This window comes from Pleurodeles waltl, chromosome 3_1 (assembly GCF_031143425.1).
Source record: "Pleurodeles waltl isolate 20211129_DDA chromosome 3_1, aPleWal1.hap1.20221129, whole genome shotgun sequence".
Classification (NCBI taxonomy): domain Eukaryota; kingdom Metazoa; phylum Chordata; class Amphibia; order Caudata; family Salamandridae; genus Pleurodeles; species Pleurodeles waltl.
In genome coordinates this window covers 262,852,362-262,865,247 of record NC_090440.1, presented here as the reverse complement: position 1 = coordinate 262,865,247, position 12,886 = coordinate 262,852,362, and the positions used below count along the sequence as shown (strand labels likewise).

At 40.3% G+C, this 12,886-nt stretch overlaps 1 protein-coding gene across 4 annotated transcripts in view; it reads left to right on the top strand.

Annotated features, from left to right (window-relative positions):
• Positions 1-12,886, top strand: part of ZNF592 (zinc finger protein 592) — a 341,162-nt gene that overhangs the window by 14,686 nt on the left and 313,590 nt on the right. The gene's annotated exons all lie outside the window — the stretch shown is intronic.

Below are 12,886 nucleotides of genomic sequence, written 5' to 3'. Positions count from 1 at the left end.
AATTTTGATGTGTCCACGTTGCGCTTTGGGGCGTTTCCTGTCGCGGGCGCTAGGCCTACCCACACAAGTGAGGTATCATTTTTATCGGGAGACTTGGGGGAACGCCGGGTGGAAGGAAATTTGTGGCTCCTCTCAGATTCCAGAACTTTCTGTCACCGAAATCTGAGGAAAACTTGTTTTTTTAGCCACTTTTTGAGGTTTGCAAAGGATTCTGGGTAACAGAACCTGGTCCGAGCCCCGCGAGTCACCCCTCCTTGGATTGCCCTAGGTCTCTAGTTTTCAGAAATGCACAGGTTTGGTAGGTTTCCCTAGGTGCCGGCTGAGCTACAGGCCAAAATCTACAGGTAGGCACTTCTCAAAAAACACCTCTGTTTTCTTCCAAAAATTTTGATGTGTCCACGTTGCGCTTTGGGGCGTTTCCTGTCGCGGGCGCTAGGCCTACCCACACAAGTGAGGTATCATTTTTATCGGGAGACTTGGGGGAACGCCGGGTGGAAGGAAATTTGTGGCTCCTCTCAGATTCCAGAACTTTCTGTCACCGAAATCTGAGGAAAACTTGTTTTTTTAGCCACTTTTTGAGGTTTGCAAAGGATTCTGGGTAACAGAACCTGGTCCGAGCCCCGCAAGTCACCCCTCCTTGGATTCCCCTAGGTCTCTAGTTTTCAGAAATGCACAGGTTTGGTAGGTTTCCCTATGTGCCGGCTGAGCTAGAGGCCAAAATCTACAGGTAGGCACTTTGGAAAAAACAGCTGTGTTTTCTATAAAAAAAATAGGATGTGTCCATGTTGTGTTTTGGGGCATTTCCTGTCGCGGGCACTAGGCCTACCCACACAAGTGAGGTATCATTTTTATCGGGAGACTTGGGGGAACACAGAATAGCAAAACAAGTGTTATTGCCCCTTATCTTTCTCTACATTTTTTCCTTCCAAATATAAGAGAGTGTGTAAAAAAGACGTCTATTTGAGAAATGCCCTGCAATTCACATGCTAGTATGGGCACCTCGGAATTCAGCGATGTGCAAATAACCACTGCTCCTCAAAACCTTATCTTGATCCCATTTTGGAAATGCAAAGGTTTTCTTGATACCTCTTTTTCACTCTTCATATTTCAGCAAATGAATTGCTGTATACCCAGTATAGAATGAAAACCAACTGCAGGGTGCAGCTTATTTATTGGCTCTGGGTACCTAGGGTTCTTGATGAACCTACAAGCCCTTTATATCCCCGCAACCAGAAGAGTCCAGCAGACAAAACGGTATATTGCTTTCAGAAATCTGACATCGCAGGAAAAAGTTACAGAGTAAAACATAAAGAAAAATGGCTGTTGTTTTCAGCTCAATTTCAATATTTTTTTATTTCAGCTGTTATTTTCTGTAGGAAAACCTTGTAGGATCTACACAAATGACCCCTTGCTGAATTCAGAATTTTGTCTAGTTTTCAGAAATGTTTAGCATTCCGGGATCCAGCATTGTTTTCACACCCATTCCTGTCACTAACTGGAAGGAGGCTGAAAGCACCAAATATAGTAGAAATGGGGTATGTCCCAGTAAAATGCCAAATTTGTGTTGAAAAATTCAGTTTTCTGATTCAAGTCTGCCCGTTCCTGAAAGGTGGGAAGATAGTGATTTCAGCACCAGAAACCCTTGGTTGATGGCATTTTCAGGGAAAAAACCACAAGCCTTCTTCGGCAGCCCTTTTTTCCCATTTTTTTGGAAAAAACAAAATTTTCACTGTATTTTGGCTATTTTCTTGGTCTCCTCCAGGGGAAACCACCAACTCTGGGTACCATTAGAATCCCTAGGATGTTGGAAAAAAAGGACGCAAATTTGGCGTGGTTAGCTTATGTGGACAAAAAGTTATGAAGCCCTAAGCGCGAACTACCCCAAATAGCCAAAAAAGGGCTCAGCACTGGGGGGGGAAAGGCCCAGCAGCTAAGGGGTTAATGAGTTTTTTGGGTTCATTGAGAACATGGTTGTTGTTCAATAATAAAATTAATCCTCAAAAATACAACTTGCCTAATAATTCTGCACTCCCTGTATTTATTTTTTCGTTAAAATAAGAGTTCAACAAGATGCAGAATTTGTGAAAGGTTGTCTCTGCCTATTGCTACCAGTCAGGCTTAGAGAGTACTGTCACACTTTTAAAAGTGTCTTTTTTTGTTTATTGGTGAACTGTAATATTTTATTGGGGGGAAAAGAGTGTCTTAGAATGTAATAGTAATCCTTTATAATCACTCATAACTTTTTTAAAAAGGTGCCGCTTTTTACGTGAGTAATCTCTGCACTGTTTCCATTCCAGTTGGCGAAACTTTATCTTAGTAGCTTTTATTTCATCATAGAACCAAAAGGAAGACTCAGCCAGTCCAGCTGTTTTGGACCTACACAGAGGGGCTTGTTGATCACTGGCTATGAGCAGCCATTGATTAACCTCCCTTTTGCTAAATGGATATCTTGGCTAAAATGAGTTATGAAGTGAAATGGGGTCTCCTAAACTTTGTCTTTCTCTACACAATGCCATTTACGAGAGTATTTGTACATTACTGATCTTTTCTCATGTTGTCGTGAGCAGCAATTTTTTTAAATTATAAATATCAGACCAGATACAAAGAAGAACCTCTAGTAAGACTAGTTGAAGATTAGCTATCCATACTTAGTCAATATTATATTTGATTTTCATTGGACACTTGTATGATTTGCACTAAATTAAGGCTAGTCAGTAGATCCATAAATTCTCATGACTTCGGACACGTGTTTGCATCATTAGACTAGTAATTGATAAGATAACTCACTGAGTGGAGTGCTCTTATTTCATCAGAGGAGTAGATCATTTTTCTGGCATAGTGACGGGCCCCTGGTTCCAGACATTCCAATAGAGTGCATGTCCAAAATGGCTGCTCTAAACACCTTGTAACAGTTAAGAACTTGGTAAAAATCACGGGAAAGAGGTGGTCCCATACCAATGTTTAACAGTTCATTACAAATCATGAAATAAACTTAAACGTTCAGATGAAAACAGATTCAGCCACAGCTTATGTTTAAAAAAATAAAAAATAAAAAAAAGAGCCATGCAGCTCAGAATGTACAAAGGTGCAAATTAGCAATAGCAGCTACTTCACAATCACACCCTTGCAAAAAATGCTGCACGTCTGCACCTCTGCCAAGTTTAAACAAGGCAGAGCTGAAAGATTGCGATCAACAAGAGAGCAAATTGAAAATGGTGGCTTCAGATGTGCTTATATTCTTAAGAGTAAAAATGGCCACTAAACTCCCTCCGCAAGGTGGATGAAAATGCCAAACCTTGCAACAGTAAAGACATTTCGTAAAAATCACAGGATGAGGGGTACTCAACAATCAATGGCTAACAGTTCATAAAAAATTACAGTATAATACGTTTAGGCTTTGACATAAAAACAGACTCAACCACAGCTGATGTTTAAAAAATATATTTTATGCTGATTAAAATGTGCAAATTGGCAGTAGCAGAGCAACTTCAGAGCAATAGCCTAACAACTTCACATCCGTACCCTCACAGATAATGTAGAAATTTATTCACAGCTTTTAAATACAGAGCAGGTCTTTTCACAAAAAAATGACCTTCTAACTAAATGGTGTGTTTTAAAGTGATGCACAGACAGCATTTAAAAAGTATGAAAAGTACTATCATACAGATCTTTTGAGAGGCAAGCCAATGAATGGCCTTGTAGGTTTGATAATTTCCTTATTTTACAGGGATCGAGTGTCTGTGAAATTGTAATTTTGCTCTTTTGAAGATGCGCTGTTGAACTTTATTAGGAATAATCTAAGCTTGCCATTTGACTCTTGGCTAATAATGCATTTACGGCTGCACTGCATGCAACACATGGAATGGAGCAGGAAGACAGTGTTGTTAAATTTCATTCTGATTACTTCATCAGTATTTTTAAGTACTAATTTTTCCTTTGGTATGGATGATCCTTGATTAACCTCATAAGACTGGACATCTGTATCAACTGCAAAGAATAAACTATTGTATTGATAATAGCTTTTGTTCATTAAAATAAGCCAAACTACTTGAAGTATGCTTCCATTGGGCCTCAAACATGCAGCAAAAGTTGCTTTTATTGATCTGCAGCTTTGGATGGCATTTCCTTCTTTATTTTTGTTTTGTTTTTAAATAGAGATGACACTAACCTTTTCTAAATTTCTCATTCGGTTCAGGATGAGAATGAATAATTTACTTTTTAAAACAAAAGCATTCTACATACATACTCACTTTTTTTTTATTTTTTTTAATTCTGGCCCCTCTTCTCTAGCTTTAATTTCATAATATTAATTACCACCCTTGTGTGAAAGAACTTTTTTGAAAGTTCCTTACATTTTTCTTGCAATAGAACTGTCATTTTATTTTTCACAATAATATCTACTCTAGATGCTTTCTTTTGCACTGTTTCAATTTTGCAGGCTCATCATTCTTTGCCATCCATGTATTAGTATCTCGAGTTGTTAATTCTTTTTCTAAGATATCTTTGAGTATTCCTATTAACAATGTGTTTTTTCGTTTTGGTTTGTCTCCGTCAGTTGTGCTTCTGAAGTCACTTGCTTTGTAATAGTATCCATATTTTTCCAAGAAGTTTCATAGCTTCAGAACAAAGATGACACTTACGAAAAATAAACTTCTTTGAAATCCATCTATGTTATCTAATTTGACAGTTGTATGTAGAACTGGCTAAGCTTACTAATAGATGACGTGTCTGGTATTTGATGTAGAGCATTGGTTAGGGTAACAGCTGTATGTAGAAGATGCCGTGCCTACTAATAAGTTGTTGCGGGAGATGGGGTACTGGCCTCTTGATACTGAGCTTTCTTTAGGGAGACACCTGTATCTACAAGAGGCTTATAGTATATTGTGTGTGTATTAGGACTGCAAGTTGGGTGTAAAAGGTGCTAAGGCTAGTAGTAGATTCTGTGTCTAGTGGGGGACTAACCTCTTGTTATTGAGACAACTCTTTATATAGAAGAGTCTAGGCATGCTGAAAGGTGCTGTATGTGATGGGGGATAGGCCACTTGAGCCACACTTTTATTTTGGAAATTACCACCTGCTGTTTGTTAAAGTCTCTCATTCTTCTACCGACTCCTCATGTATCCAACTCCTGCATACCAGCATCCTGATGAGTGTGTGGATTGTGGGTCACAGCATTGTATTTTGGGGCAGAGAGCATGACAAAAATTGTGGCATTGAGAAATATCTTGGAGTTCTCCAAGTGGACGTTACTTGGATTGGCTACAGAGGAATGAAGTGGCATCAGTTGTTGCTTATGATTGAGTGCATTTTGAATTGTGAGCACCAGACCTCATGATTGTGCTCTGTAGTTGCAACAACCTGGAAATACGTGTAGGAGTTGTAATCCAAATCCACAGTCTCAAATTCAGTATAGCTTATTTTATAATTGCTGCTTGCTTCTTGAACAACAAATCCCAATTTGAGAATAAAATGCATACATGAAATGCTGCTAATAAAAAGGTTGCTCAAAAAAATGAAGGGGAAACTATATATTCAGAGCACCAGAAATTCACTGATAAAACATGTTAATAAGCTTTTTACTTTAATTAATTATGTGGTAAACACTAAACATCTCTGAAATTGCCCTGTCATAATTATGGTCTTCACCAGAACCACAGTCAAACTCTTAACAAAAGAAACCATGAATTTGCAGCATGGTAGGTTAAAGGTGGTGACCAAGAGTGGGACATTTCAGGTTTTTGTTGTTGTTGTTGATGGTTACACCATAACATTACTAATGGTTCAATTCAAACTTGTCAGTGAAACTATATACACACACACACACCGATGTTTTAGGCCTTCCAGTAACATTATCGCTTTCATCCTTGTTTAATGTTTTTATAAAATTTTAATCAACTCTCCCAAAATCCATATAACGGTGTCCATCCCCAGTCACTCGGAGATCGCAGGCACATGTAACTATGCACATGGCCAGCATTTGGAACATGATGCGCATGGCCTTTCCACTAATAGTAGCGGAGGCACCTAGGCGCTGCAGTATAGTTCTCACTCAGGAATACTGCTCTCAGATAACTGTTCCCATAAAAATGCAAATCTAATCAAATTCCTTTCAGAACATTTCATGTTCACTGTCTTTAAATTCCTGGTATGCTTGAGCAGATCATTCTCTCACCCTCCATTGTCCTTGCCCTCCTATCATGCATAAAGCAGTTTTTCCAATCAGAATTGTTCTTCCAGTCACTGCCATTCCTCACATGAACAGCTAGATTGAATACTTGAAGATTGCTGACTTTACAGGTGTCAACTGCTAATGAGGTCTAACATTATTCTTCCTCATTTGTAAAAAGCCTTTAAGAAACAGGCCTGACAGTTGTAGCCAGATATTTCCAGTATGTATATATTTACAGCCTAATTAAAATTACTGAAATAGTGATGGCTTCAAACATCCGCACATGAGAAAATTAATTTCATTCTCCTTTTCGGAGCAGTGGGTTAAGGTCTAGTCAGCTGAGTCTTAAGACCTGTTAGGCACAGGGGGTGCAAATGTAAAAAAATAAATGATCTTCCAGTATAGAGCTAGCTCAATACCATTTGCCTCTTTTGTGTCTGCCACCATCCTTCCCACACTGGAGCTTTTTTTTTTTTTATGTAGTATAGCTTATACTCCTCATTCACACACATGGGTAAGAAAGAAAGACAACTACCTCTCAGTCGTTTGTGTTGTCTTTCACAAGTTTATAAGATCTTCTTCCAGCCATTAGCTGATTGTAATTGCTTTTAATGACCTATGGAGTTATGCTTGTGCACTTGGGCTCAACATTTCATTGTAGAATGGGAATTATGTCTGCTTGGTAAGCCGCCCATTTCCCTTCTTCTTTTTCTCGAGCTCCCATTATGCTGTCAGGACAATGAAGAGGAGCTTATCAAGCTGGGAATTGCATTACCTGTGGGTGCCTCCTGCTGCAGGGATCGGAAAGGATCTGATGAAGTGGAATCTTGCTGATCATGCTCCTGACTCAGGGTCCTATCAGCATGAATTCAGGCTCTTTGCATTTTGAGTGCAAAATACATTGGATAGTAAAGCAGGACCCAGATGGCATCGGCACTTACTGCCTCTCCAGGTAGACCCCCGGCAAACATCTTTCCAACAATTTGCAGACACTGCTTTCCGAGGCACTTTTTATTCTTGGAAGATGGAGACATACAGAATGATCAGATTTTTAAAATCAAAAAGTAGTACAGTTGGTCATGTGTAGATGACATAAGAACTACAAATTGGTTCAACCATGGACAGAAAAACTTTAGCGACAACACCTACTGATATTGAAACTGACAAGGTGTTTCAATGTTTATGTAGTGGTTTCATAATTTGCTATATTTCAAGACAAGCTCTCTTATTGCTGCTTGTGGAATGCATGAAGCATAACGTACTCCCTGCTGTACATGATACGGATATGGCAAGTCACTCAGGAGTTCTCTAACCACACAGAGGGACTCCGACTTGTTTACAACTATAAGTAGAAACCTATTAGTTCCACACAGCAAAAGTTTGTTGAAGAGAATCGATGTGATAGCCCGTTCAGCAGCTATTAACATGAATCTCTTCTAATGTTTTTATATACAAATATTATAATGTGGCAGTTGCAGGTCAAGGGGGTGGATAAACAAATTGGGAGCGGAATACATGTGGGTGGGTGGATAGATAGTCATTCGTTCCGAAAAGCTCTCACTAAGCAGACTCTGAAGGTCATTTCTGTGACCTGTCGAAACACTGCTGGTAGTATATATTTCACCTTACTGCCTGACACTACTGTGAACGCCATTGAACCCATGTATCATAAATGTAAGGAAGACACCCATAATCCTTCACTGAACTCTATCAGCAACAGCAAGCCAGATGATGTGGGCACTGTAAAGGTGTTAAAAAATTGAAGGAAAGACCTACCAATGACATGCTGTCAACGTTTTGAATACTACGTTATTGGATTGTTTCGAACATGCCTGGAAATGCAGCTTTTATTTGTATAGATATATGTGTACGACAAAGTGGGGTTTGGTGTTTATTTTAGTCAGAATATCCATCATCATTCTGCTGAGGACTGTAAAGGCTAAATTTATTTTGGTGTTTTCCTTTTCATCCTAATGGTTTCGTACAAATTAATGTTACACGATAAATTAATGGACCTTTTATGTGCAAGTGACACATTTGGGACAATGTTAGCCTGAAATGCATGTTTATGGGATATGTAGAACTTGAATAAAGCTACTAAAATAAGAACTTGTTTGTCCCCCGCTTTAAAAGATAATGAATGAGATGCATTAACTTTCCAGTTGATGAAAGGAGAAAGGAAAATGGTTACAAAAAAACGATTGTTTTGTTGTGTTCTCACAGCAGAGCACCCTACAGAGAGATAAGTGCCTAACAAGTATGTAAGGCACTTGACAGCTCTTTTTTTTTTTTCCCATCAGAGATGCGTTCCGAAGTTTTACTGAGTGAGCAGAGAACAGTCCCAACCGAAAGTTCCAATATATATTTTTTAAAATATAGCTGACATGAGCAGAACAAGAGGATCGCTGTTTATTATAATAAGAAATGTATACATATACGTTTTTGTTCTGCTGAAGTTATCTCTGCAATTCTTTTCTTCCACGCAATACCCAATGATTAATTATTGCTGATTTAAAGTTTTTGGATAATAGTTACCCAATGTATAATGATTACGTTCTTTAGAAACCTCTACGTGAAGTAATGCATTGGCGTGAGTTTTGTGTGTCAGTACGTATTGTGTACTAAAATCCACAGGACGTCTCTTAAAATGCAGCAGAATTTGCCTTTTCTTACTGCAAGATTCAGTTAATCCTTATGCATTACTTGGATTTGTGTTGCCACATAATTCTCAAGGCCCTGAGCAGGGGCCATCTGCTGTACCTATACTGTCCTTTTACTGCGCTTTAAAATGTTGAGTTCTGTTATTATAAGGTTGTTAATCCTTATGAACACAACCAATTGGGTGTTACCTCCCGGATATTTTGATTTCCTTCAAGGAGAATTTTTTTTTTAACTGTGAGCTCAGCTATTTATAATATATTTGGAAGGTCAAAAATCGGTTGTAAAATACAGCACAGAAATTATTATTGTGCACACGCATATAGTGAGTTTTTTTGAGCCTACAGCAGCATCAAACAAGACCGATCATGTCTTACATTGTAGCAGCTTTGCCAGAATATCATGACCTTCACTGACAAGTCACAGTGTCAGAATTTCAAAGGTTCTTGTTGAGTCAACGTAGTTACTCACTTTCTTATTCACATCTTATATACACATTACACAATTGGTGGTGGAGTAGGAGTTAGAGTTTAGGTGGGGAGTTCCATGGATAAAGTAGTACCTTGTATGGTTAGTTTCTTGTATTTTTAGTTTTACTCGTTGGCCACTAATAATTATGCCCATCAGATGTATCACCTGCTTAACTTTAGTTTTTTTCCTTCAGGAAATAGGAAAGAAAGGGGTTTTATTGCGGTCACCAACCATCCATCCCTTCTGGACAGCCAGTCGAGTTTTTCATTTATGTCAGGGTGTATTCTATGTTGAGGCTGTGAAACCTAACCGTGTAACACACTTACCAATCCCTTCAGGACCACTAGGTTTCATTTGGTAAACCCTCTACCTTAACCCTGGGTAGCTGTGGCTCTGAGCATCAAAACGTGCACAAAGGGCTAAGTGTATAGCATCTAAACAGAACCAAACCAATTGAAGAAGAAATTGAGATAGTCAAGAAATCTGACACCAACTTTTAAAAAATAGACTGTGTTTTTATGTATTTCAAGACGCAACAATGAAAAAGAGCCACTGGAGGGCTCTTGAGGTATAACTATTACAAGGTATTGTAATTAATGCTTTTTTTATTTATTTTTTTATTACTTATCCACACACAAGCATTAGCAAATTGACAAGCAAGGTTCTCAAACAGCTCAAAGTTAGGCGCAGTCTTCAGTGAGTTCCAAGCGCTGTTATTACTTTCTTATAGTTTACTATGGAGGTGGTCCTGACGCAGGTGATAAAGAATGCTGTAGATGCAGTGCGGTCGACGGGGGGCTTCTTGCAGCTACTCCTTGATCACAAACTTGGTCAGGTGGCCCTGGCCACAAGGGTTGAGGTTCCTCAAAGTCCTCTAGTTCCTAGCAGAAGTCCAGTCGCCACTGGGCTACCATTCGTCCGGTATCGTGGTCACATTGGAATCCTTCTTTGAATTTTAACTTGCCTTCTGGGTGACCAGGCTGCAATCTTATGACTCTCCTGTGTCCAGGAGACTCTAGTGCAACTTTGAATGTCAAGTCCTGGTCTTTAGTGCTGCACAGCGATGAGAAGCACAGGCTTGAAAATCTGGGCTACCAACTTGCCCAAGCAGTCTTCTTTAGCTGTTGTGGCCCTGTGCTGCAAACAGGAGGTCAACCAACTGACCCTAGGAGTCTCTTGCTTTGCTTGGGCTCTGGAGATGACTTTTCCACGAACAGGACACAGTAGGCACGGACACTTCACCTTTGCTGGCTACTGGATGGAGCAGGTGCAGTCCACGCCATTGCAGCCCCTCTTTGCCTGTTCCTACGTGCAGCAGGGCAGTCCTTCTTCAGTTCTTCTTCCAGTCAAGTTGAGATCTAACTTTGGGGTGCCAAAGGTCCCCTTTTTATGTTCAGAAAATGCCCTCCATGTAGGATGTGACTTGTAGCCAATGGCCTACCAGGTTCCCTCCCTTCCTAATGATGACCTCTTCCTGTGAAGTGTGGCATCTGGCTATCCCAAACTGCACTATTCTGCCTACTGCCAACATGGCAGAAACATTCTTTTGGCATCCAGAGCTCCCTAGCCCAACCCAGAGGTGTGGCTACCAGGGAGGCTACATGCCTCTGGAAAAATGGTTTGGCAGCTGGTTTCCACTTCCCTGTTCCTAGTGCCAGACTGTCTACCTAGACAATATACCAGCCCTTCTCCCAAGTGTTTCCCGTTTGTCTGTCAAAGTTGTTTTCTTCTTTGAAGCTCACCTTTTGTGCCAGCACCCCATGGCTTCCTGCAGGACAGAGGTAACATCTCTCTCTAGCGCAGGCTTCTGTTGTAACCTTTCCTGGTAGTCGTTAGCACATCTCCAACAGAAAGATGTCTGAGACAACCCCCCCCCCCCCATGTGCAACTGTTAAGGGCACAGGAGACTAAAGCCAACACATTTTGGCTTTAGAACCCAGTCAGCCTTTTTGTAAAAAGTTGTTTGATACCTTGGAATATCAACTTTGGTCTCATCATTCAAGAGTTAGCCCAACTGAGGGTTCAGCATGTAACCCTGCACTTGTCAATGGGTGACACATTTTTCCACAGTAAAAAACAACAGTTTCGCGTTTTTAGCATCACATGTAAAATACTTGTTCTTGCCCGTCAAATATGCTGCACCTTGCCTTTGGGCTCGGTAGGCCGGCCCCAGTGGTGACTTACAAATATTACAAGGGGAAGCTTGGCTTTGCCATTGGTTTAAATGGCAGAGTCGGACTAGCAGTTTAAAACTACTCTTCCAGTCTGCAGTGGCAGACTGGGAGACATGACACTCCCAAAGTGGCACAACCAGTGCTGCAAACCCTGGGGTGACCCTATAATTTACATGCCCTTGATACCATATAGTACGAGCGACTTATAGGTAAGTTAGCTTATGCCATTTGGGTAATTTTGGTGTAAGCCAATTCAACAAAAACATTTTAGGGTCAGGTCACTGGCACAAAGGTCTGGTTAGCAGGCCTCAGTGCAGTCTGAGTAGAAAAACCAGAAGCATCAGTCCACAAACGTGGGGGTGACCATACAAAAAGAACCATTTCATAACGATTTACAATCCAGGTACTGCAAACCAGTAAAACCATTAAAATGGTTTAATCATAAGGGGAGTGTATCCTACAAATAGATCAAGGAGTTGGATCACAGGCAAAAGATTCAAAGAGTGCCCTTGTTGAGTATAAGGTCTGCAGTGTCTCTGATTGAACCCACATTGAATAGTTAATTTACTGTAATCCATACTTAGATCCTGAGTGTGATTCAGTGGCTTGACTTCTGTGTCTTGTGTTTGTCACTCCACTGTTTGACACATTTTGTTTGTCTGACTTGCTTACTTTTAGAAAGCTATTTTTCTTTTCTAGGGAAGTTCTCCAGGAGTGTACATATATTTCCAGCTGTCCCCTCCACCAAATACCACTCCCCAATTGTTCTCTCCCTGATATGTTGGTGCACCCTCTATCTTTTGTATTTCTCCCCTTCCGTCCATGCTCGATGTTGCTCCTTCCCTCATGTTCTGCTTGCTCTATCTCTTGTGTACGTTTCCCCCTATACGTCACACTCGTTATACTTCTCTCCATTGCTTGCGTCTTCTCCCATTCTCTTACCCCTGGTGTTCTCTCTCCCTTATGTCCTGCTTCCCCTCCCCCCAAACACTCCTCCGTTGCCCCTCCAAGTCCTTCTTTACTTTGATTTTAAGCAAGAATATATACATTCTTTTTTAATCATCCTTTTGGTTTCCTCCATCTTGGATCTTTAAACTAAAAAAGAAGAAAGAGGCATCCATGTCATTCTGTAGGTGTGCATATGCGTGTGTGACGCAAGTGCTTGCCTATAGAATAACACAACCAGAAATAGCTATTTCTTCATTGGGCCTTTTAAAAAAAACATTTTTGTCCTCCATGCACAGCATTAACTCACTGCATTGACAAAACTAATGGATCCAAAAGGTGAGACCTATTGGCTTGTTATCACTCGTACTCTCCGCTAGAATGACATAGAGGTTTCTGTAGCTTCTTGGCTTGACTTGGCATAGGTGAAACCTGCAAGTTAAGAACAGATTTGGGGGCGAGAGTTTAG